The sequence below is a fragment of the Protopterus annectens genome, chromosome 4.part0, assembly GCF_019279795.1.
Source record: "Protopterus annectens isolate FY-2018-M chromosome 4.part0, PAN1.0, whole genome shotgun sequence".
In the NCBI taxonomy this organism is placed as follows: Eukaryota; Metazoa; Chordata; order Ceratodontiformes; family Protopteridae; genus Protopterus; species Protopterus annectens.
The window spans coordinates 1088402595-1088425008 of NC_056733.1; the positions used below are offsets into that span (position 1 = coordinate 1088402595).

A 22414-nucleotide genomic window follows, 5' to 3' on the forward strand; every position below is an offset into this window, starting at 1 on the left:
CCCTATTGTAATTCCAGAGCCTACAATTTTAGTTCTGGAATTACAAAGGAAAAAGAAAACAGCAGAACTAATGGAGTACAGTGAATATTTTTCAAGGGAGAGCAATTCACCTGCACCCTCACGCAACTGCTACTTATAGATATGAACTCCAAAATTACCATAGCTCTAAGAAAAGTGAATATTCCCAGACACAGCAGCTCAGGTTAAGTCCCCAGTTTCACACAATCGCTCTTGCTGTCCTGAGACTTGCACTTATGAGTTCTGCATTTTAAAACTGTTACCAGGTATTCCATAATAATGATGGTGGAAATTGCTAAATTGTTAGACAGGGGTTCATGGAAGTAAATAGTGTGGGAAGAAATAGCTAGGGAATTGTTATGGCTAGGCTTGTATAGGCCCAAGGGCCAATAGCCTAGTACCAACCTATGAACCTATGAAAATATATTCCCATGAGGTGCAAGAGTGGGATTGGAAAAGAGAGGATAACAGTGCTGAGAGCCGAAATACATTTGGGATACCTCTGACTCTTCCTTGTATGAAAACTGGCATGTGGAATAATTTGAATTGTGGATGCCATGAACCTCAGGACTCTCAGAATCTCTCTTGCTGAGGTCATTTCCAAACTTGTCAGTGACAGGAAATAAGTTCTCATGAACTGAACTCTTTCTGGAGGAAGGAATGCAGTCACACTGGAGGTGCTCAGGAGACATCTTATAAACACCAGAGACTGAGTGGGTTTTAGGATAGACATGTTGGTGTTCAGAGAAAATTCTAGTTGAAGAAGATAGATTGTTTGTGAACTGAAGTCCAGAAGAGTTTTTTTTTTGTACTGAAGTGGTCTGAATCAAGCAATCATCTAAGTCTGGACTGATATGTATATCTTGGGTCCTGCAGAAAGCTATGATAGTACCTAAACATTTTGTAAAAACAGTTGTTGCCACAGATAAACCAAAAGGCAAAGATGCAAATTCAAGGTGATGTTCCAATGCACACAATCTTGTCTGTATTTTGTGTGAATATGGATATACAAGTAGGTATCTTTAAGGTCCAAGGTAATGAGGTATGCTTTAGGGAAGATAAGAGGAAACTGTTTTGATAGGTTAACATTCTGAATTTTGGGACATTTAGAAAGGCATTTAGAAGGGATAATTTCAGAAATGGTCTCCACATTCCCTTTTTTTCTGGAGACTAGGAAGAATCTGGAGTAAAATCCTTTCTCTATTTAAGAGGAGGGAATAGGTTCTATTAATCCACTACCAAACATTAGCGGACCAGAGTTCCGCTGTGGCGACCCCTAACTGGGGTAAGCCGAAAGACACAACAACCCTTGCTGAAACAGATGTGAAAGAAACAGAAAGATGATAAGCTGCTGATCTGCAGGGACTTGAGGAATCCCAGAAGGTACTGGAGGAGAATTTCACTGAAGTCTGTATCTGTTTTTTATTATGTCCATAACCCATGAATCTGAAGTTATTGTTTTCCAGAAGGGATGGAAAAAGAAAGCTTCATTTTTAAGGTTGGAAGGGTTATTCCTCTGAAATTTATGGGCAGGAAAACAAAAAAAGAAGTTATGCCCTGACCATAACATTCCATCTGTGTTGTCCAACTTCATTCCATTAACCTGAGGGGCTCTGTTCCGATGCTTGGAACCAACTGGCCGCTTTCACACAGCACAAGATTCCAAACTTGAGCTCCTCCTACCTACTCACAATGCCCCGCGCACCCTACGTTACCTCAGATAGAGTTTGCTCACCAGAAAAAGGTGTTTGTAACCAACATTAACGATAATACAAGAGAAAGGGAGATTAAGCTATATATAAACGTATGTGTATGTATGTATGTATGTATGTATATATATATATATATATATATATATATATATATATATATATATATATATATATATATATATATGGGTCTACTTCACATGATCAAACTTTTAAATGTTCGAATTTCATATGGCCAAGACCATAAGATCGAACATTCAAAAGTTCGAACATAAACTGTCTTTCAGCTTTTCCCAGTTAGGGGTCGCCACAGTGAAACTCCAGTCCGCTAATGATTGGCAGAAAATTTTTACGGTATCAAGTTACCAGCCTGGTGCCCAATGGCACACCCGCCACACCTACCTGCATGGTTTCCCAATTTATCGAGGACGACTCCGACAACACCACTCAACACAGCTTTCCAGTTCAGAATCAAACTGAGAGACTGAGAGCACCGGAGGTGACAATGCTACACACACCACCAACGTGAACATGATAAAAAGAAAATGATGAAAGCATTTTAAATAGTTGGCAAGCCCCCGCCCTGCCCACAAACCACTATTATCACCATTTAAATCCAACAACTCCTAGATCGCACTACACAAGAAAAAACCATGCTATGGAAAATTCTCTGCTGTATGAACTTTATTTTTCTTTAAAAGTTCGATCATATGGTCTTCGTAGAAATTCTTTCTTTTAAAAGTTACATCATCTCTGCGGGACACACAACAGATATATATATATATATATATATATATATATATATATCTATATATATATATATATATATATATATATAACAAGACATTACAAACAGAAACCAAGGAAGAGAATTCCTAGAAAGCTTTTTTCATGGATTTAATGAATGAAGTTGGACAACACACAGCTAGAACGTTATGGTAAGAACATAACTTCTTTATCTGATGTTATCCAACTCATTCCATTAACCTGAGGGACAGAGTCCCCAGCTACCATAATCCAGGGTGGTCATTAAGGAAGGATATTCCGGAGAACAGCAGAACCAAAAGCACTTCTGCTCCTGGATACCAAGTCCAATTGTAGCAGCAGCACAAATGTCCTCAATAGAAACTCAGGACCAAAAGGCTTGAGATGTGGCCATAGACTTTGTAGACTGCACCCTTACTGAACCTGGTAAGGGAATGCCTTTAGAAAAATAGATAAATGTAATACAATCTTTCAACCATCTTTCTAAAAATCTTTGGTCACTGCCTTACCTTTTTTGGCATTTGAAAACGAAACAAATAACTGATTGCACTTCCTGAAGGATTTAGTTCTGATATTGAGGGGAAAAAAGAAAAAAGATCAATTGACTGGTGGTTTGTGTTCTTTAGCCCACCTTGAAAAAAAAGAAAAGATAATAGCTACTAGGAAAAGAGTCTTCCAGGAAATTAATTTTAGATCTACAGTAGCCAAAAGTTCAAAGGGAGGATGGACCAAAGCTTGCAAAATCATAGTAAGAACCCAAGGGGACATAGGGTCCTTGACTGGAGGTCATAGCAAAAAAATGCCCCTAAGAAAAGCCTTACATAACTTAGAAGAGGCCAAATATGCTGAATCAAAACCAAAATGGAAGTTAGAAATGGCAACAAGCTGTACCTTGACTGTGGAGTGACTAGCACCTTCCTTGAAAAGAAAGGCTAGAAAGTCTAGGACAACTGAAACTGGTGCTGTAAAAGGATCTATCTGATTCTGCTCCACCCAAAGGGAAAATCTTTTCCACTTTCTTTTGTAAATCTTGTGAGTGGATACTCTATGCGATGAAATCAAAATGACTCGGACTGGAGAAGGCAGCCAGCCATCATTGGAAGTGGAGAAACCATGCGGTTAATTTCAGGGCCTGAATGTTGGGATGTGGATGCCCCGAGGGGTGAGACAATAGATCTGGACTCAGATCTAACCTCATCAGGGGGCAAACCAGATGAGACCAAAGAAAGGTGAACCAGGTTTGTTGAGGCCAAAAGGAAGCAATGGGGATAATTTTGCTTTGCAACTTGAAAGCCTTCTTTAGAAACATGGGATTCAAGGGGAGGGGAAAAGGCTTATAGTAGACCAGAGGGCCAAGCATGAACCACAACATCCATGGGGGACTGTCCCTGAGGAGGGATCAAGCCAAAATACTTGATGCATTTGTTATGGGGGATGCAAAGAGGTCGTGGCAAGGATAACTACATTTCTGGAAGATTGCGATTGATTCAGGGACCACTCATGAGGCATCAGCAGAACTCTGCTGCATCTGTCGGCTAGAATGTTAGACTCCTCCAGAATGTGCATTGCCACCAGAAAGTGGTTGGAAGAAATCACCCACTCCCAGACCCTTATCACTTCTCGACAAAGTTGATAAGAATTGGTCCCTCCCTGTTTGTGGAGGTACCAAGCCACTGGCATGTTGTCTGTATGGATTGCAATAGTCCATGGAATGAAGAAAGTTGTCTAGCTCTTGCAACGCTAGAGGAACTGCTCTCATCTTGAGGACATTGATATGCAACTTGGCTCTTGGGGCATCCAAATGCCCTGGACCATCTGGCCCAGACAATGCCCCCCCCAAACTGGGAGGCATCCATGGTCAATGTAGTGGTTGAGGAAGGGAGAACAAATGCTCATCCTAGAGTCACCTCCAGTGACTGGAGCTACCAAAGAGGAGAAGCCCTGCACAAACGAGATAGTTTTATAGGAAGAATCAAGGGATTCCTGAGAAGAGACCACTGTACTGCTAGGGTCCACTGCAAAATGCGCATATGAAAATGTGCTGTTGGGAGAAGGGTTATGGTTGCCATCATGGAGCCCAAACCCCACAAAATCAGAGAGGCTGGGGGTGTCGGAGCAGTTAAGAGCTGGTTGACATGTGACCTCAGATTTAGTACCCTGTCCAGTGTAAGATAAACTTGAGCCACCGTTGCGTCTAGCCATGCCCCTATAAAATCTATGGTCTGAACCAGATCCAGGTGAGACTTTTGTCAATTTATAGTTATGCCCAGGTTGGAAGCTAGGTCGAGGAAGTAATCCCAGGCTTGAAGGAGAAGATGCCAGGTTGGGTGGTTAGGAGCCAGTCGTCCAGTTACGGAAATATTTGATACTCTTGCAGACGGAGATGAACTGCATCTATTGCTAGACATTTGGTGAACACCCTGGGGGAAGTGTTGAGACCAAATGGAAGCACCCAAAACTGGTACTGACTGGTTCCCAGCCTGAAATGTAGAAAGGATCTGGTGTTGCTCTTCTTATGTGCATTAAGAAGACATTGAAGCTTGGGTGTTTGTTTAAATAGTTTATTGTATACAAATACATCAGGATGGATGGCAGGAACATTAAACTTAAAAGATCTAGCTAACTATGACTGACTATATACTTGCATACTCATACACTGGCTGCTCACTCAAAATGCCACTGTTGCTTGCACATGTTCAGTACTTATATGCATGTGCTGACTCACTGGAAAGCTTCTTAAAGGTATATCACACACACTGATCTACATCCTCCCTATATACTGGGTTGTCTCATATAAACAATAACATTTTAATAGGCATGCAATTATACAGACACTGATAAAGAAAAATACAACAGTCATGTCCAGGTTGCCATGTTTCTGGAAGTAGGTTTCGAGATGCAAACTGATCTCATAACATAATAGTTAGGACTAGGTTTAGCAACAGGGACAGTCACTTCACTGGGGAATGTTCTGCTTGAGGAGTTTCAGGGATTTTCTTAGGAATGGGGATTGCTGACGGAATGTCTTCTGGAACAAGAACATTGGATAAGTCACTCTGAGAACTATAATCTTTGTCCCAGTCAATATGCTGTAACAGTGGTTTGGACACTGGTAACAAATGCTTCTGATTTCATCTGAATTCCATTCGTTGTGATTCCACAATGTACAATCCCACTTCTAACACCATGTCGATCTTCTTATGTGCATTAAAAAGAAGTTGAGGCTTGGGTGTTTAAGTAGTTTATTGTATACAAATACATCAGGATGGATGACAGGGTCAATAAACTTAAATGAACTGTCTAACTAACTGACTACATAATTGCATGCTCTCACACTGGCTGCTCACTCAAAATGGCAGTGTTGCTTGCACATGCTCAGTACTTATATGCATGTGCTCACTCAATGGAAAGCTTCTTAAAGGTATATCATACACACTTAACTACACTGGAGCATCTGTCCATCTTGATATGGTAGCATGCATCCTTGAGGTCTAAAGCGCACATCCAGTTTCAGGTGGGGTAAGATGGACTGAATCATGACCTTCCTGAATTTGGTGCATTTTACTGACTTGTTCAGGTATGTGAGATCCAATATTGGCCGCAGTTCCTCTGTCTTTTTGGGTAACAAAAAGAATCTGGAGTAAATGCCTGATCTGACCTGAACGAGGGATGGGGACCTCTTGGATGACTCTTTTTTTGTAGTAACTTTCTTATTTTCTAGGCAGTGTCCTCCTTCTGAATGGGTGAAACATCAGGGAGGTGAAATTTTTGTTCGGGAAAGTTGGAAAAGGGAATGAAGTATCCTCTGGATACGATCCTTAGCACCCATTTGTCATGTGTGATGGCCTCCCAGGCTTGTGTGTGCAAGGAAAATCATCCCGTGACTGCTTCCAGATGAGAGCAGTTGGTAAATCCTTTAGAAATGCTGGAAAGGCTCGTCTGGGGGAGGTTCCCAAGATCCTTGATTTTGTGGATATCCTCGATTGCATGGGCAGCATCTATCTTTCTGACTATATCCCCCTCTGCCTTGGGGGGGAAAAGTCTCCCTGAGTGTCCTGGAAAGGGGCCTACAACTTCCGAAACCATGTTTTCTTACTGTGATGTTGGTTCCTAGAAAGGGTCCACTGTGGAGTAAAAAAACAGATTCCGATGGCTGACAGGGTCTTAGCATCTTTCTCACTCTGGGTCAAGGTGTCACATACCATAGCCCCAAACAAGGTGGAGCCATCAAAGGGGGCATTAACGAAGGACTGTTTGAAAGGCTCTGCAAAATTGTAGAGCCTCATCCAGGCATGACGCCTAATGGCAATGCCTGAACTGGCAGCCCCTGAGGTACCCTCCATAGCGTGAGAGATGAGCCTCATGGATGCATTAGCCAGGGAATGTAGGATGGCCAACCTAGAGGAAACAGATTACTGCTCCTCGGAAGGTACAGACCCCAGGACTAAGCTAGAAAGTTCCTTAACTAAGTCCCTTTGTAGCTGGGTAAAGTGAGAGAGGCAGTTCAACGCCCGAAGAGCAAAGGTAGATGAGGTGTAGACCCTCTTATCAAATCTGTCCAGAGCCCTGGATTCTCTATTCAGGGCTGGACAGAAGTGCTCTCCTGAGTGAGCTCCTTCTTGGTGGCTGCCACCACATCCAAGGCAACTACTGGGATTCCTTTGGTCCAAATCTGTTCGTCCACTGGGGCACTCAAAATTTTATCAGCATGCTTGGGGATGGGTTTTACTGTATCCGGTTCCTTCCAAGCACTCAAAGACACCAGTTGGATTAACAGGACAGCCACGGAGGACACCCAGGTGGTAGATGGGCCGGCCCCAAAGCTTCCAACAACACCGACTCCTCCGGGGAAGGGGTTTGGGAGGACCAACCACCCTTCTGGCAAAGGATTTCAAGGATGTCTCCAAAGCAGACCTCTTTGGATGGAGATTTGGGAGACCCTTCACCTTTCTCAAAGTCGGTATTAATGTTAAGGGATTCCATAGGGGAATTCAGGTGTTTCCTTTTACATGGTCTCTTCCGAGGGACCTCCTTGGGAGGGAGCTCTGGGGAAGTATCAGAAGAAGCTTGGGGATCCACTGAGGGAACAGTGTGGAGGCTTTCTGGGATCGGCTGTCCATGTGGTAGCTCAGAGGTCTCAGGCACAGTTCCAGAGTGGGACAGGGGAAGTCCCACTGCAGTATGTGCCAAGGGTCTCTTGGGAACAGAGAGGACCCTCTCCATCACCTTGAACACAGAAAGACTCTGAATGACCTGGAGCTGTCTCGCAGGTGCCAAAGCCACTGGGGCAGGCACCTCCTGGAGTGAACGGGCCTACTGCTGTGAGGGGAGAGTCAGAGCTGAGCTGTCAAACGCTGAGGCCCCAAGGGGAAGAGATGGCTCTGAGACTTTCAGAATCCAAGTCAACCCCCGGAACTTACCTAGATGCTATAGCTCTGAGACACACTCAGAACCAAAGCAGCCAAAGCCGAGCAAGTCAGGGAGAATGCCAGAGGTGAAGAAGAAATTTCTATTGGCTCCAACACCCCAGTACTGGGACCCAATGGAAGTGACAACTCTGAAATCGAAGGGCGAATCAGAAAAGGAGCTATAGGCTCGAACTGGGAGAGCCTCACGGATCTGGATGAGGAATTGGCAGATACGAATCCCATCTGGATCTGTGTCTCGAGGAACTGCCTCATGAGCTTATCCACATCCCTAAAGGACAGGCTTCAGGAAGACCTAGACAAAGCCGAGGTGAGAGGTTGGGGAGATCTCTGTGGGGAACGGGTCGGAGATCTTCCAGGAGGCACTGTTAGAAAAGACCCTGCTTCTGACGCAGCTGGAGACGATGCTGGGGGAAAACCACTTGGCCCTGCAGCCTTGGAAGAGAAACAGGACAGAGGAAAGGAGAAGGTAAGAGAGCTTGGAGTTTGAGTGGATCAGTTCCAAAAACTTTGTTTACTTCTGTGGAAGTTCTGAGGAGGACCGCATGGGTGATGGTCTCCTGGACTCCCGGACATCTTTGGGCTAGCCTGGGGTTGAGCTCCTGATGACGAAGGAGTCCCCAAGGTGGCAGAAGAAGGAAGCAAGCCCTTTAAAATAAGCTTGCTTCTCCTATCAGCTAGAGCCCGGGGGTGAAAAGCCCTGCATATATTACAAGGGGTTTCCAAGTGGAGAGTCCCCAAACAATATACGCACTTCCCATGGGTGTCAGATAAAGGAATCATCCACTCACAGGAAGTGCATTTTTTGAACACCAAAGGTTTCTGATCAGCCACAGGGACAGAAAAAAAGGAAGCAAATGGAAGAACAGGAGAAAGGGCGCCAAAGAGAAGAAGAGGAAAAAGAAACTTTTTTTTGAAAGCTAGAAAAGCTTAATGGAGAGAAAACCCGAGGGCTAGACAGAAAGAGAAGACAGAAGGGTAGTTGATAGACAAAAATAGAGAAAAAAATCACCAAAAAGCTGCTGCAGAGAAGCACAAGCAGAACTCGCTGCTGACACCAAGTGTGGGAAACGAGATCTGAGGTAATGTGCGGGGAGTGGGGTATTGTAGGTAGGAGGAGCTCAAGTTTGGAATCTCGATATGTGTGAGGGTGGCCGGTCTGTTCAAAGCGTTGGAACGGAGTCCCTCAGGTTAATGGCATGAGCTGGATAACATCAGATCAATTGTTTAAAATCTTGCATAATCTTTCCCTTTTCCTGTAGTTTATGAAGAATCTCTGATAAGTACTGTAAACAGATTATCCTTTTCTAAAGGTACATCTAGTAGTTTGTGTTTAAAATCAAGAAGGGATTGCAGCCTAAACTAGGCATAGTCTGAGAAGTGCACCTGCGGCAGCTGCCCTAGAGGAATCATTAGCAACTTCATACCCACATTTAATGCAATGCCTTACTATTTGGGATGCTGTGCTGAACATATCCTGTACGAAAGATTTAGTGCCAGAGTCTAGAATGTTAAAAATTATGGTAGCCATATTATCAAAGAGAAAAAGCATGTATGTGGTTACATGTGTCAAATAGTTAATGGGATGAAAGGACAAAGTAACAGATGGCAAACATTTTTTACCATATCTGTCCATGAGTCTGCTGTATTTGTCATTAGGTAAAGCATTATTGGAAGGAAGCAATTTACTGACCTTGTCTGATTCCACAGAAATAACTGCAGTATCTGAAGTAGGGTTTTTATATAATATTTATGAGTATTAAGCACCTTGTAAAATCTCTCTGGCTTCTTGCGGCAGAGGCAAGGGCTCAGGACCAGTGAAAGCTGACAGGAAGGAATACTCCAGAGCCTCTAGAACATATAGAATAGCAGAGAGGTCTGGTACACTCATATGCATAAAGTCATATCTTTTTTTGAGAATCAGATATTTGCTTACCTTTCCAATTAAAGTGTTCCGTCATTTTGTAAATGGTATTACTAAAGGTTTGTTCTTTATGAGGGGAATCAGATGCAGGCCTCTCAACCACTTAGTACAAAAAAACTAGACAAGGCTAAAAATAATGGAGCAACAAAGGCACAAAATCAGGGACAGATTTTACATGTTGATTTTATAAACCTAGAAAGTAGATAGAATATCAGGCTTTGCTTTAGCAAGCATTTGATAAAGGATATGAAGCCTGGAGGGAGGCACAGCAAGCAAGCCAGAAACAAGATAAAATATGGAGGAGGAAAAGAATGATGATAATGTTATATTGCCTAGATATCCGGGTAGAAGCTACAAAAACAAGCATACCTGGCTCTAGGCAGCAGCTAACACTGTGGTCGCTGGGGGCCCCCACTTCTGGGAAGGGAGGGCACAGCACGTTATCTTATTTTGATGTTTTGCAACATGTTTGTCAAACCAACAAAAGCTACTACAGTAATTGTGTGTGCCTACTAAACCAAGTGGGTAATAATACCTCTAATTTATAGCTGCTTCAAAATTCAAAGATAAAACTGGTTATAGTAACAGCATTTTGTCAAGTAACAGACCTCATAATTTATTAAATGTTTTACCACTGATATAGTGTCTTTGTCTTAGTTAAATCCTGATGGTGGGCATTTTCTCCACCAAAAGTAACATCATATCCCACTTTAGGCACCTGCAATACCCTTGGAAGCAGGGAGACCCCCCCAATCATCACTATGTGGGAGACCCACAAAAACAGCTTTTGATTGGGAAAAATGAGAAAAAAAATCCATTAATTTTCTAATTACGTGCTTTAGGGTTGTGATATGCCCTTGTTAGGATAAAGCCGGTAATCCGTGAATGAACACAAGTAGGTTAGCACTAGAGATCAGCAGTTCAAAGTGTCTGATCTCACTGTTTAGCTGGGATTTTAAGGAAAAGTGGATGCTTCTGATCTTCTGGGATGGTTTTCTGTTTCAGGAAGTTTTATAAATACTGGCAGGATACCTGATACTACAACTCTCAACTTATTTTCTCAAGAATTCTGCAAAAATTCTAGCAAATAATAGCAAAGTAAAGACACAAAATCAGGAACACTTTTTAAATATTACTCTAATTCACTGATAAAGTTAATAAAATAATATATTTTGCAACAACATGCATTTTTTGGACAATAAGTATGAAACTCTGATGTCTGGATTTATTGACTGTAATCCTGAATGATTTACCAGAAAAAAAGTCAAACTTTTTTAGGAGGGACTGATAGGGTTGCCACCTTCCTTCATGGCTACAACTGGAGTAAAGCCACACCCTCGTGTCACCACTAACCCCGCCCACCCCACCCCTCTCCTGCCCACATTCCGCCCATTTTGTGATGTCACAATGGCATCACTCAGCAGGGAACGCCCTCCTTTTTCGTTCCTGCTGCCTGCTTTCGGCTGATTTACAAACTCCGATAGTCTGTTTCCTTTTTGAAATAGAATACCGGAGTTTGTACAGTGTTTTCTGGACTACCGGAGAATCAGTTTGATTTCCAGATAGTCCGGAAAGAAATGGAGGGTTGGCAACCCCAGGACAGAGTAAAACTATGAGGCAAAATCAGGGACATTCTGTTGAATCAGAAAGAGTAGCAGGTGTACATTACCCCTCAATGAGGTAATTAAAAATGGCTTACCCCTGTTGTTGTTTGCCAACAACTAAACAACAGTAGCTGACCTGGTATGGCAGTACTAGAGTTGCATAACATATTATTTGCTGAAATCAGTGCAAAACTTGTATTGCTATGGCGCGTGTGTGTGTGTGTGTGTGTGTGTGTGTGTGTGTGTGTGTGTGTGCGTGCGTGTGCATGTGTGTGTGCATGTGTGTGTGCATGTGTGTTGCAGTGTAAGAATAACAAGATGACTATAATTTGTTTCACATCATCATGATCGCCATTAAACTCATGTGGGAGAGGGGGAATGTAGTTGTAGTGTATTTAAGAATAACAGGCTGGCCACATTTTCTTTCACTTACCATCACAAACATTTGCACATGATAGGTGGCTATTTTTGGTGGTTTGGCAGGAAGAGGATGTGTGTGAATGTGTGTGAAAGCAACTGTACATTGTCACTGGGGTGCAGTGAGTACCATTGCCATTTCAAAGTGCTTTGCTCTGGTTGAGTTGTTAGATATGTTTGTGTGTGTGTGTGTGTGTGTGTGTGTGTGTGTGTGTGTGTGTCTAAAATAAATCTGATTTTTACCTGTGCATGCATGTGCACAGACACACACATGCACACACGCGCATGCACGCACACACAATAATGTTGGGCACACACATAACTTCTGGGTACCAGTAAAAATGCAGCTAACAAGTAATTATATTTTAAAAGTAAGGCATACAATACATCATAGAATGTTCAGACATTTACAGCTTCTAGTAGTCTGGTGACTTCCACATCCCACCTGTAAATGGATTTTTGACATGGACTTAGTGGTAGCCTCTGCTTCGCTGCACCACTTCTAAAATCAGCCCTGCTCAAAGGTGCCTACAGAAGGTTACTGAAAGCTGTGTAGGGAGCTAGGGATGATGTGGTCCTTATTTTAATTTTCATAACAGTCAAACCTTAGAGTCATTATAGCTTGTGTTGGTTCTGGGTAACATAATAGTGTGATCATTGTTTCTTTTACTTTTCTCACAGACCTCTGTGATGTACAAACTATAGCTGTTGTAGGGGTAGTGAAATGTTTAATTGCATCAAAGTATAATATATTACTGTAATAATTTTTTTTTCACTTTCCTCACAATCACACATCAGGCACATATACAGGTGGCTGTCTTTGAGGTGTAGGGGAGAGGAGTGCGGAGGCATGTTATGCATTCATATGACAGCAGTCACTTGAAATACATGACTGTGGCCATTTAAACCTCTTCTTTCATCCCAATCTAACACCAGAAGGCTGCACAGGCAGTGACTTTTTTTTTTTTTTGGGGGGGGGGGGGGGGTGTTGGAAGGCAGGCTGCATTCCTATATAGAATTTGTGTATTCTCAAAATAATTGTCTTAGTTTACTGTGAGCTACTATTTTGTCAGCGTTAAACATTAAGCCTTGGCACAACGTATGACTTCCTTGAAAGAGAAAAATAAGACCAAAATTGTTTTCATACTCGTGATTTTTGTTCAGGCCACTACTAGATTAAAAGGTTGGGAAAATGCTGTAAAATGCATCCCACTGGTAACCCTGTGGCTTCTGGGGGCCCTTGCTTAATTGAATTATTCCCTAAATGGTTATTACTGTGCTATTTTGGTCAGGAAAGGTGTGCTGAAAGGATTAAAGGCAAACTAAAGCTGAAGAGAAACACTGAATGTCTTTTATTTATCATAATTTCTGTTCAAGCCATCACTAGATAAAAAGGTTGTGCAAAAAGAAGAAAAAAAAACTTTAAAATGCACTTCAAAGCATATGGAAAGTCATAGCTTCTTGAAAAAGCTGCAGAGCAAGGTAAAATGTGAGAAAAGGAAAAAAAAACAGTAATGTGCATGGTGTTGGTAGCACTGGGCAATGTGTGAGTGAAGGGTAAAACAGTAAGCAGTGCTTAAGGCATCATTTTATCCAAGTCCAACCCCGCACATAGAGTTGCTGTAATGTGTCATTGTAGCAACTAAATGCCAGTAACTGTGAATGTCCCTCAGTGAGATGCAGCAACATAGTGTGGTACACAGGCTTGTCGTAATGTAAGAGAATTGTAGCTACAGTTCAGTCTGTGATTGCTACCCCTAAAACTCTGCAGTATGAAGTAAAAGGTTGGTTTAGAGTGTGTCAGACATAGGGTAAAACAGACTGGAAGTATGCAGGGGACCCCAAAATGCTAACACTGGCCTTAAAAACATGTCAAAGAAAAAAAAAGCTTTAGGATTTGAAAAAAAGATCTGTAGTACCTACTCAGAAGGAAATGACTTATTCAAGCACAGTGGGTGAAAGGGTTCAATGTAATAAATTAGCTCTTTGCCACCACAGGAGCTCTGGAAATTGCATGCCAAGTTCCAATGGTCATAGTCTGGGCCTTTTGGCAAAAGTGACTTATAGTCAGTCAAACTCATATAAACTCATAATGTCATAATATAAACAAATATCCACATCTATTTAGAACCATAAATGCTTCCATAGAAGTATAAACAGCAATAATGTTCAGCACAAATGCATTTGTTTTTGTAACAGCATTCAGTAGATTACTTTTAATAATCTTCCTTCTGTGTGGTTCCACATTTGTTTCCATTTTGGATTTTACTGATGTCTTGAGTCCTGAGCAAGATTCGTTTTGTGACAAGGTTTTGTTGTATTGGAATTACAGGGTATCCAAAGGGAACAGTTTCTTAACATAGTGTACACAACTAGCCAGATCTGTTGGCACAGAGGGGTAAATCCCTGACTATAACCAGGTAAACTGAGTTTAATTTATCACCTTTAACACCTACTGGAAGTAGTGGAGGAGGAGAAGGAGTGATGAGCTCCAAGTGTTTGCTTTCTTCTGTGCAGAGTGACAGAGATGACATGCTAGTAGGGGTGGGCTCATTCTCCAGCTCCTAACAGGACTGATGTTTAGAAGTGGCTGCCAGGCTGGGTTTGCAGTCAGTCGTGGGAAGCATCAATAACTCTAGGCATGAGGGTACACATTCCTATGACCATGCCTCTTTGCTCACTTAGCCTTCTTAGGTGATGCCAACATGCAAGGACTGAAGGGAAAAACCTGTCAAACTAAGCCTCCACAAGTAGCAGTGGCATCTTTCCAGGCTCACTTACTTCCAAACAGGACACCTGTCACTGCCAGTGTGGGACTCAGTGACTCTGACCTGAAGGGGCTAAACAACCAAGTGGAACACTCAAATGTATCTGTGGACTTGAGGGGAGGGAGGTTGAGTTTATGGGGAAAATATTCTACAATAGAGTACCTCAAAGTACAACTTGCTAACCCCTCTGAAAAAAAACCACAATGTGCAAAGCTCTTGACTCTGCAAAAAAGTTAATTGGTTCATTGTACAAAGAAGACAGAATGCAATCTTTTGAATTTTGAGGTTGATAGTAATAACAGTGTAACCATTACAAATAAACAGATTCAGAGAAATAAGTAACACAGTTTTGCAACCATCCATTTATATGCATGAGAGTGTACATAACTGGAAGATGCAGTTTGAAAGTTGATTATAAATACTACCATCAGTAACAGTTAAACATACATATTCTTATCTTGGTAGAAACAGACTGGCTGGATACAATTCAATTATATTTCAGAAAAATAAAAATCTACCACGGCAGGGCTAGCCACTTAGCAGTGTAAACCTTGGCTCTAGGTGATTGTCACTATTGAAATGACATCCTGACTCCATGTGCAAAAATGGGAGAAGGGGTTGTGGATGGATGGATGGTCCCAATCTGCAGAAGGGGTGGAGGCAGATCCTTGGGCCATTGAGTTAAAGATAGACCTAGCAGAAAAGGACATGTGGAACAGTGGGGAAAGAAGGACCAAACTCCCTTTATGGTTGTCCCTAGATGATGGCTCTTTAGCTCCTATGTTATCCTATGTGGGAATAAATGGGCTCAAAGCCAAATGGAGGGGGTTAATGGTTATCAGGCATAGGTGGAAAAGAATATAAAAATGGCTCCTGTTTCACTAGTGTGGAATTTGTTAACTTTCTTAACAGAAATGAAATCTACCTTTTAACAGCTGTATTATATCGTATTTTGTCTACACAGACTTTAAAGGAAGGAATTTAGAAAAGGATAGGCGAGACACTGGAAACAAGACTGTCAAAAATGCCTGGAGGCAAGCAAAAGTGATTGCACCATGATCATCCTGAACTGGCTCTTTTTGAGTCTTATTGTTTAGATGGCTGAGGTCCTTGTTTTTCCTCAGAATCAAAAATAAGCCATAGTAAAATGTTGACAATGTCTGATCTGGTGGGACATCTTAGATGGCCCTTGTTTAAGCAAAAACAGAACTTCTCTTTTGGCTGCCTTTAGCTGATGGGGTGATATATCTGGAGGCAGCTATTTCAGTTGGGGGACAGAGGGTTGGAAAAGGAATTGTATAACCTCTGGATATTATCCTTCTTACCTGTTTGTCCTGGGTGGTGGCCATCCATGCAGGGGAGTAGAAGGATGAATTATCCCTGACTGCATCCAGAGGGGAACAATTGAGCAGCCCTTCAGCGATTGTGAGGTTGCCTGTCAGGAAAGGGCACACAGTATGCCTGGATCTGCAGACCCCCTCAGCCTCTGTGCCTGTGACCACTGAAGATGCTGTCTCTGCATCAGCCTTTCCTGTTAGAAGTTGACTCAAATGACTGATGTCTGAACTTTCTAAGCTTGAGTGATTTGGGACCCTTTTGGTTCATGTATACGATCTTTGTATGGTCTTGATTTAACTCCTGTGGCAGAAAGCATTTTCCCATCTTCTTACTTTTCTATATTGTCTCTAATGGAAGGACAAAACAAGGGTGATCTGTCATCAGGGAAATTACCTTATAGTTGTCTGCAAAGTCACACAGATGCAGCCAAGCCTGACACCTCATTGTGACACCTGCTTACAAAGCCCAAGCCATACCATTGACTGAGTTGTGGATGAGCCACTTGAAGAAGGTGGCAATATCTACCATCATGCTCAAAGAAGATCTAACTGCTTCCTGGAGACTAATGTAGGCGGTCTTCCCAGAGTGCCACGTGCCTGTTGCACTAACTCTGTCTGGAAATTATTCCTGTGAATGGTATAGTTCTAAGCCCTAAGCACAAAAGTCCCTGAAGCATACACCTGCTATCCGAATCTGTCCATAGCCCTGGATTGCTTATTAGGTGGATGTACAATAGCTGTATCCTCAATCAGTACTTGCTTAGTAGAATCTGCTACAATAATGAAATTGACCAATGGACTCTTGGCCCAATGCTGTTTGTCCTTGGGGGGAGGGCTAAAATTACTGTCCAGTTTCTGTGACACTGATTCACGTGTTGAGTTCCTGTCATGATCTCTTAATGGCCAGATCAATTAAGTGGTCCAATGGAAGGACCACTCAAAAAGAAGGTGTTAAGCAACAGGCCAAAAAAACTCCTCATGCTAAGAGGGTGTGTTTGTGGGCCAGGATCTCCTCTACTGTATCAGCTCAAAGATCTTGCTGAAATTGGTGTCTTCTAGAGATGACTTGGAGAACCCACTTGAGCCTCGAAGTCAGTGTCTAGTGATGAACTCCAATGGGGATTCAATGTGCCTACTTTTATATGCCCCCTTTCTTGGAACACTGGGAGGATATGGCCCAACTCCTTACAGGAAGAGACCAATACACGCACGTAGGACGAGTGCAAGGTTCCAACATGTATAAAGCGCCAACAAAAATGAACCAGCACTCAGGAGACAGGCTATTTAAATATTTAATGTGGCAAATCATCCATAAAAGTATCAGCATCAACATCAGCAAACTGGTTTCGGCTAAAATACAATAGCCTTCTTCAGTGCAAAACAGCAAACACATGGTGCATTCTGGTATCCATTTATATAGGAAATCCTTAAAGTGACAAGCACAAAAAAATCACTTATATAAGCTTATAGTATGTAATACTTGTCCCTATCCCTATTATTCAAAACACAATTATATACAAAAACTTATGTTTATAAAATAAACATGTGAAATAACACTTTTTAAAAATCAAAATATATATATATAGGGATGAACAACTAGTAACCGATCAGCATGAATTTCAAGACATTTCATTAAGCCCGGGTTTAAATAAAGCCCCTAGCCTAGTTATCCAGGAAAATTCCATATTATTCAATTTTTCATGCCAACCTGCTTTATTAGCCCTGTGCATCTCTATTTTATCAATAATAACAAATCTGAATTGAGCAGTTTTATGTATCCTAGTGTGTTTAAATAGTGCATTAGACAGTTTGTGATTTCTGATAGCACCTAAATGTTCACTGATACGATATTTGAGTGGTCTAGATGTTTGTCCCACATAAAATGCCGAACAGGAACAAGTGGCCAAATATATCACCCAATCCGTATTACAATTCCCAAAAATGTTGATGTAATATATTTTAGGAGTATTCTTGCTGGTAAACTCTATGGTTTTGTAAATATATTGGCATGCATTACAATGTCCACAGAGATAACATCCTCTCAGTTGGTCACCCAATATAGTGGTTTGTATTAGTCTAGGAGGATTGTACCTCTTATAATGTGTAAAATGACTGTTCTTCCCTCTTATATGAAAAAGAGCAAGTGGCCGGTAGTGTTTCACCAAGATGTTCATGAGCTCTTAAAATCTCCCAATGATTGTTAACAATTTGTCTGAAAAGGGGAGTATTGTTACCAAATGTGGTTATAAACCTAATTCTCTGGTCACTGTTATTTATTTGATTCAATTGCTTGTAACAAAGCAATTCTGACCTAGATGTGTTTCTAACTTGATTTTTGGTTTGCATAATGCGATCAGGGTGATAACCCCTATTAATGAACCTCTGTGCCAAATCATTTTAGCATACCAAATGTGCCTCCTCTGATGAACATATACGTTTGATCCGCAAAAATTGTGATTTAGGAATGTTGTTGATGATGTGGCCGGGATGATTACTGGTGGCATGAAGAAGAGTATTGTATTGTGGGAATTTCCTATGAACTTTGGTAGCCAAAATATGATCACTTTGTCTAGAAACTACCACATCCAAAAAAAATTATTTCTTGATATTGTATTTGTAATATAAAATGTATACCCATATCATTGTTATTCAAATATCTAATAAATTCATCAGCCAATTCCAAATCACCCTGCCACACCATCCAACAGTCGTCTAAATACCTGCGCCAAATACCCAGTTCCCGAATATATCTATTATTGTTAGAGTCATAAATATATTGATGTTCATAAAAGCCCATAAATAGATCAGCATAAATGGGAGCAAAAGAAGCTCTCATAGCCGTACCCCTCACCTGCCAGTAAACCTGCCCTTCAAAATGGAAAACATTTTTCGTCAAGACACATTCAGTTGGTTGTATGAGAAAATGGTTAAATTCAGGGCTATATAGCTTGGCTTTGTCCAACCAAAATGCAACAGCTGATATTCCTGCATTGTGTGGAATGTTGGTATAAAGAGATGTTACATCCAGCGTACATAACCACCAATTAACCTCCAACTGTGTGTCTTGTACTATTTGTAAAAATTCTGTTGTGTCTTTAAGCCTGGATCTAACCAACTTGAGCAATGGTTTAAAATGAAATGTCAAAAAGGCAGATAGGGGTTCAGTCAATGAGCCATTACCTGATACAATGGGCCTACCAGGAGGATTAATCGGGTCCTTGTGAATTTTAGGAAGCAAATATAAATATTGAGCCTGAGGATCCGAAACTTTCAATTGTTTACATATATTGCTAGTAATGATATTATCCTCCACTGCTGAATCTAACATAGAATCAATATAACTTTTGAAGTTTTTAGTTGGATCAACCACAAGTTGAATGTAAAACTTGACATCAGACAATTGTCTAAGAGCCTCAGCACGGTACTTAGACCAGTCCATCACCACAATAGCTCCACCATTGTCTGCAGATGTAATAACAATATCATGATTAGATTTTAAATCATGCAACGCTTGTTGTTCATCCAATGTAAGATTATATTTTTGAGACTGATGACTTAAAGAAAAGTGCAACTCCTTAGTCACACATTCTTTAAAAATAAGAACATGTTTATCCATAGGTGGTTGAAAACTAGATGGACCAAATCTAAAGCGTGTTGATCTTTGAGAGTCAATTGTATCTGAAAAAAATATTTTTTAATTAATCAAGCTACAAAAATCATTCAACTCGTTGATCAATATATGTTCAGGAACAGGCGCAGCCGGCACAAAATTCAAACCTTTGTTCAACAGTTTTATTTGAGCATCAGAAAGTTCAAAAGATGAAATATTATACACATTGTTTATTGTTTCACAATTGTTTGTAATAGTGTAACAAAATTTGTTCCCTTTACGTCTATGTTTTCTCCCACCCCTGCGTTTGCTACATCTACAGGGATCAAGGAATCATCAGACTGTCTCCTTTTGGCTACTGGGGAATCTTGGAGGGGAGGGCAATCATAATCAGTATTGGATGAAGTCTCATCCTCAGATGTCCCACTCGTAGTGGGAGTATGTTTCTTCAATATGGATCTGGGTCGTTTTCGCCTGTTGTTTGTCCTGAAACTGGAGTCATTAAATGTGACAGTTTTTTGTCCCATGAAAGGTTTACCCTTCTCATAATCTGCCAAATCACGGTTAAATTTATAGATTTTCTTTTTAACCAATTGATCCTCTAACTGTGCTAAGTCTTTAGGCAAATTAGAAATATGGCTATGGTAAAAGGACTCTGATTCATATTTCTGGGCTTCTCAACAATTTTGATGAATATCAGTAGCTTGGGAATCTATAATCCGTTCATAACATGATATGAGAGTGTCTACAAAAAGCATGGAAGCCCTATGTTGGGTTTCAACCCATTCCTGTGACAATTGTTGATCAATCATGCCAACCAATGGTTGGATCCTAATTCTGAGTCCACGTGGTGTGATATCTTTGGTTTTATAAGCTTTAAATAGCCTTAAATGCCATATGTTCGATCTTAAAGCCCTCATATTCTTATTAATTTTATGAAAAACAGCATTACAAAGTGTCTTAGCATCCTTAGGATTCTCATTAGATGTATTCATTCCTGGTACATTCAGTCCAAATACTTCAAGGTTATCCCTATCAGCAGACAGACCACGCAATATACCCTTGAGATCCATATCAGAACAAAATTATTGTTTAACTTGTTATGATAACACACACCAAAAATATATAACCATAAAATAACAAGTTAATAAGTCACAATCTGTAGCATTGCTTTCCAATCTATTCAATTATGAGGATTGAAGCCATGATTAAGAAAAATATGAGTCAATAAAAGACCCAGATAAATGTTTAATAAAACACTAGCATTAATATGACAATCTTAATTCCAAATGACGCTATTCCCAATACTGTATTAATCACTCCTAAATAATAAAGAATGAAATAGATTCATTAGGTGCAACTAGCCGTCCTGTCTCCAATATTCTAAAGTAAAACACATCCACTATTAGTTGTAGTCAACATTCATTTCAACCACCAAAAAATATTTTGTGTATACCATCAAAATTATAATAGTTCAACAGAACTTGTTATACGTTGTGTTTACGTAAATGGCCGACCTTCGTCTAAGCCTCCAACATATTTATACACAAAATAGTATTCACAACGTATGAACCACCCTGATTATGTGTATTACACCCATCAATAGATAGTTCAACATAACCAAATACCTCTAGTATTTGTATATACTTGTGGAACAGGCTAGCTACCCAGAAAATTATATCTACATTTCACCACTGATATTATTACCAAAAATAAAGAGTTAACAATACAGTAAAGCACACAAGCGGCAATTCAGAATTTCTATTGAATATTTATAAGATTGAATTCTATCATAATCATAGCCACAAGCCCCAAAAATTGTTGATATTTCTTCAGTTGTGATATTCAAATATATGTGGACCTCAGAATTTGGATGTTTATAAGCATTGTTAATACCACAATTATGTTCCAGAAATCCCAAGCTGGTATTAAACATCAATAATAATATTGCATTAATAAAAAATCAAACCAGCCCCAAACTTAATAGTTATTATATGAATCCATCATCAAAAAATCGGATAGTAGTCCCGAACAGTTTAGTTTAGTTCACCTCCAATTGTACAAAGACTTGGCCAGAAAGTTGAATGTATATCCAGTCATTCGAAAAAACAACAAACGAACCAAACGCCCAAAGTCCACGTGCAACAGTCTTTGAAGTTGGCATCCAAAAACTGATGTATATCCCGTAGTTTGAAAAAATAAACAGTGAACCATACGCCCAAAATCCAACATGTAACAGTCTCAAAAGATGGCGTCCGCCATTAAGCAAGAAGCCCTGCTAACACAAACAGCTCCAAATGGGCAAAAGTCAACACTTATACCCAGTCTATCAGAAGTCATAAATGTCTAAAATACACTTATAAATAGTAATTTCCAGTTGTAAAATAATATTTATGTCGATCACAGTATAGTTTGATTTCAGTATAGTTTGAACCCAAGCAGCCAAACCTCCTTTCCAACTTTTGACGAAAGAAAACCCAGTCACAGATCCAAAAACGAACCTTGAAACTTGATTAAATAATATTGTGTCCCATGAAATATACTGTAATCCAAATTAAATGGCCAAATCCAAAACGAATGGAAAACCAGGGTTCAAACTATACTGAAATCAAACTATACTGTGATCGACATAAATATTATTTTACAACTGGAAATTACTATTTGTAAATGTATTTTAGACATTTATGACTTCTGATAGACTGGGTATAAGTGTTGACTTTTGCCCATTTGGAGCTGTTTGTGTTAACAGGGCTTCTTGCTTAATGGCGGACGCCATCTTTTGAGACTGTTACATGTTGGATTTTGGGCGTATGGTTCACTGTTTATTTTTTCGAAC

At 40.6% G+C, this 22414-nt stretch overlaps 1 protein-coding gene across 2 annotated transcripts in view; it reads right to left on the reverse strand.

Moving 5' to 3' along the window:
- Positions 1-22414, reverse strand: part of CCHR4.PART0H4orf47 (chromosome chr4.part0 C4orf47 homolog) — a 507549-nt gene that overhangs the window by 170470 nt on the left and 314665 nt on the right. The gene's annotated exons all lie outside the window — the stretch shown is intronic.